Here is a 5029-nt window from a genome sequence, read left to right as displayed (position 1 = left end):
GCAAGGCAACAGTTACCCAAAATAGGGACCAGGGACCTAAAGGTCCCCCTTTTATTAAAAAACGAGTTTCTGACTTGGGTTGCATGGGATGTCAGCAGGTCACCTTACAGTCATGGAGACGCCTTCCCAGTAAGCTCCATATCTTAACAGCAATTTTTTTGTTTGTTTGTTTGGTGGTGGTGGTGTTTGGTTACTGGTTTGGAAAAATCTCATGTATCCAAGGCTAGCCTTGATGTCCTTGAAACAGGGTCTCAGGTAGCCCAGGATAGCCTCAAACTTGTTAGGTAGTCCAGATTGACCTTGAATACCTGATCTTGCCTGGTTTTCTTGCCTTCACCTCTAGAATGCTGGGATTACAGGTGTGTGCCACCATATCCAGTTTATGAGGTCTTATTTCCCCAACCACATGCCCCTCTGCAATGTGCTCTTCCTGCATGCTAGGCTAGCCCTCCTCCAACTGAGCTTAATCTCCAGACCAAGAGTAATTTTATTTATTTATTTATTTACTTACTTACTTACTTATTTATAGTTTTGTTTGTTTGTTTGTTTGTTTGTTTGTTTGAGACAGGGTTTCTCTGTATAGTTTTTGGTGCCTGTTCTGGATCTCACTCTGTAGACCAGGCTGGCCTCGAACTCACAGAAATCGGACTGGCTCTGCCTCCTGAGTGCTGGGATTAAAGGCATGTGCCACTGCTACCTGGCTGGACCAAGAGTAATTTGTGATGCATCAATAATTATGCAGAATGTGATTGATTTCTGTACATGTTCCTGATGGGACTGGAGAGACAGCTCAGTGTTAAGGTACAGCATTGCTCTTGCAGAAGATCCAAATTCAGCTCCCAGCACCCATATCAGGTGTCAGAACCGCCTGTAATCCCAGCTCCAGGTGATCTGACACTCTCTTCTACACACACACACAAATACATACACACACAGTTTAAATCTTTAAAAGATTTATCTTACAAATGACCCATGTGTATTTAAAAATAATTATCAACTATAATTATTAGTGTTCTGTTGTATCAAGCAAGCCAAATACAGTAGCTTGTGTATCTAAATCTACATACTGTATTGCTTGGTTTGCTTTCATAAATTACTGAGAGGCATGTGTTACCAATCTTCCACTATGATTCTGTATTTGACTACCCTCCTTTAGTTACCCCACCCCAGCCCCTGCTGAAGATCGAGGGCCTCTCACATGCTCGGCAAGCATTCTACCACTGGACTTCGCCCCAGATCCCTAGTTCTATAATTCTTTCTGTTTTCTATTCTTTTACTGTCGAGATGTAGTGTTTGCTTATATATCTAAGCTAACATACAAAGTAATGAGCTTCACTATGGACTTTTCATACACAGATATCTTACTCATCTCTCTACCCAACCACTTTCTCTCACCTCATCTGTCCCCTTTTGCTCTTCCCTACCTCCCTCCAGCTTGTCATCCTTCCTGTTTTCATGTCGTATGTATTCCATTACATTAACTATCGATCTGTCTGTCTGTCTGTCTGTTTGTCTGCAGACATTGACTTTAAGTCCTTTAGTTAAAACCCAAGAGTGGTATAGCTGGGTCATAGTTCTTTTTTCTCTTTTGAAGAACCTCCATGCTGACTGCTATAGTGGTCACCTAGTCTATTTCAGCACTAGGACTGGCGGAGTTGAAGCAGCAAGGACGGCTGGGTGACCCCATGGAGTCTCACATGTCAAAAGGATGAGGAAAGTGACCATCAAACAGAAGAGCCCCATGGCCCCCAGGCAGGGCAAAGTCCAGAACAGCATAGAAGAGCTGTTGCTCCATAGATGGGTTCCAGCATAGCCAATATAAGGCTGCCAAATACCGCTCCGTGATCCCGCCACACCAACTGTGGTGCCCCAGCACCAACACACCAGGCTGCTGTGTTGATGTTCTGAGATACATCTCTGACCTGGAACTCCCATCTGGCCACTTGGAGAGGGGAGCTGCTGCAGGGAAGCTGTTAGGTGGGGCCTCTGGTCTTCTCAGAGGGAGGCAGACACAGGCCTGATCAGAACTGAAGAAGCAAGTAGCCTTCCTAGGTGCTCCTTATCTTTCTCATCTACCAGCTTTAGCCTTTGGACTCTGGGAATTAATTTTAACAGGTAAAATTTTGGTCCGATCATTCCTCCCTTTAGGAACAGAAATGCTTACTTTGTGACACTCTCTGATGGAAGGATATAACTTGTCTTTTATTTTATACAAGCCCACAGCTAAGAGACTGGAATTTTAAAGTGTTGGAATTGCTGAAAACTATGGGGATATTCAAGTTGGACTGGATACATTTTATGTTTTTATGTGGTCATGAGACTCTGTGGACAAGGAATGGAAGGTTATGGCTTAAAAATGATGTTTGGGTGTCTTATTGACAAGGGATAGAGCTGTGTTAGCTATCAACTTGACAGGATCTGGAATCACCTGGGAGATGGCCCTCTGGGGATTTCATTGATTACAATAATGGAAGGGGGAAGACCACCCACTGTGGGTGAGGCCATTCCTTGGCTGGGATCCTGGACTGTATAAATGGAAAGGGGGAACTTGCACGTCTCTCCCCAATCCTTGCTCCTTGTGGCTCTTGTCAGGTCCAAAGGAAACTCCATTTCCCCAAAGTCTGGCAGGTAGACAAAACTGAGCGTTCCTCAGGAACTTGCGAAGCTGGTTCCCCTCTACCAAAAGGAGCCATTTCCCTTGTCACTGGCAGAGGGGACAAATGGCTGTCTGTGGTGGCTATTAGTACACCCAAGTGCACGCTGGCCTCCAGGCTTCCTCAGTGTCACAAGTACCTGGTTTACACATTTCAAAGTCCATGCTAGCGTCCTAGCCCTCCTCCCCTCCTCCCCAGCGCTTCTCCAGCTCACAGGCTTCCCTACCCCAGCCTCTCATCCTCCTTACAACCCTGCTATTTCAGCTGTACCCTCTCTCTTGTCTGAACTCTGTCCTCATTTCACTTTCTCCCCATTTCTCTCCCTCTCTCTGCTCTGCTCCTGCTTCTCTCCTGGCCAGGTCCGGTCTGCAGTCATGCTCAGTCTACTACCTCCCCTCTGTGCTCTGGTCTCTTCCATATGCCTCTGCCATTTCTCCCCCTCATACATAATAAAAACCTTAGCCATACCATGGAGCAGTCATGTTCATCAGTTTTTACAGCTCTACCTTACCTGTGAGCCAGAATAAACCCCTTTGCCCTTAAGTTGACTTTATCAGAGTATTTTATCACAGGAATACAAAAAGAAACTAAGACATTTGTCATTTTATTTCTTCACATTTCCAAGTCCTGAAAAATTTATGGTATCAACTGATTTTATTGCTCCTGGTAATATTCCAATGACATCCCCCCCACCCACAACTGAGGATCAAACCCAGGGCCTTGTGCTTGCTAGGCAAGCGCTCAACCACTGAGCTAAATCTCCAACTCCCAAGGACATATTATTATATTTACACTGTCTATCTGAAATATAATCATTTTGTTTGGGAGACAAATGTTGAAGGTTTTTATTTACTATGTACATGTTGGATAAATACTGATTACTCTTACAATAATCCAATGTAAACAACCTAGTGTAAATTTACGTAATACTTTTAATAATTAATTTTAAATCTACAGATAGGCTTAGTTTCTATGTAAAAATCTAATCAATAGAATGTGACTAAGATAAAGTGTTCAGGAAGAGACAATATTTAATGTTTCAGGAAAAGATAATTAACAGGTTTATTTTTTTTTTTTACTTACAAGTTCAGAGGGGCTTAACCATAGACATAAAAACAAATACGGAAAAACTACCAAACAGACAAAAATACAATTCTCAAATGTTGAGGCTGAGAGTTAAAATTTTATGCTATGAAATTTGAGTTGTTAAAAAAAAAAAGGGTAGAACTAAGGCTCACATACATCCAAATAATACACACACACACACACACACACACACACACACACACACACACAAAGGAAAAAGAAAAAGGATACATTTTCTTTAGATAATTCTGTGGCTGCCATAAGTTCCAGAAGGACAAACAGGTCTAACAAGATACCTTCAAAAATAAGTCCATTTATGTCTCTAGAAAGTAATAAGCCCACCAAACTCTATGTAAGACGTGGTTTCTGTGTTCATGTGGTTCTTGGAATTGAGGCCAGGACTTTGTACAAGCTTGGCAAGTGCTTTACTATCCAAGCTTTGTAACTAGCTTCTTCTAACTTTTTTTATTTTGAGACAGGGTCTTAACTAAGTTGCCCAGGCTGGCCTGAGCTTTCTATTGTCCTGCTTCAGCCACCCAAGTACCTGGGATACAGGTCAGCACCATAAAGGCCAGCAAAACTGCCTTCTTGAGATTGCCACATTTCTAGATTCATTTAAAAAGCAGAAAAGCCAGGTCCAGTAGCACACACTTACAGTTTCAGCTTATTTATAATGCTGAGGCAGGCCCAGGAGTTAGAGGCCAACCTGGGTAACACAATGAGACTTTGTCTCAAAAAGGGCACAGAATACTGACCCAGAGTTTCCAGCATAATCATCTAGGAAAACAGGGGATAAACAGCAGCCTGGACAATTAGTTTGGGCTGGGCCTCATTTAGTCGCTCTGGCAGGACACCCTCTCAAATTTTCACTTCCTCATAAGCCATAGTATTGGCCTCATGCTCTACCATGGGGGCTACAAGGCGCCTGACTCACTATGTTCAGAAACAAACATTTACAGTTCAAGTACAGCAACCTCATTTTTTAAAAATCAAAATAACATGACCAGAATCATAAATGTTAACATTTCAATACTGAACCTAGAAAAAATATAATGCAATACTAAAGTCAAAATCAAAAGAGCATTTGACAGAGAGTTTGGATGTTTGGATGACAATAATTCCATAACAATTGTGCACTCACAATTTGTGAATATGTCAAAATGGAGAACCAAAATAATTCTGAGTTTTCTCAGGACACATGTTGAGAAAGAAAATAATTCTTTCTCCATTCTCATTTAAATTATACATATGTCGTAATATTTTATAAAAAATAAATGTCCAGATATAAG

Source organism: Peromyscus leucopus, chromosome 4 (assembly GCF_004664715.2).
Source record: "Peromyscus leucopus breed LL Stock chromosome 4, UCI_PerLeu_2.1, whole genome shotgun sequence".
NCBI lineage: Eukaryota > Metazoa > Chordata > Mammalia > Rodentia > Cricetidae > Peromyscus > Peromyscus leucopus.
The sequence above is the reverse complement of the archived record's forward strand: the minus strand, read 5'-3'. Positions refer to the sequence as shown.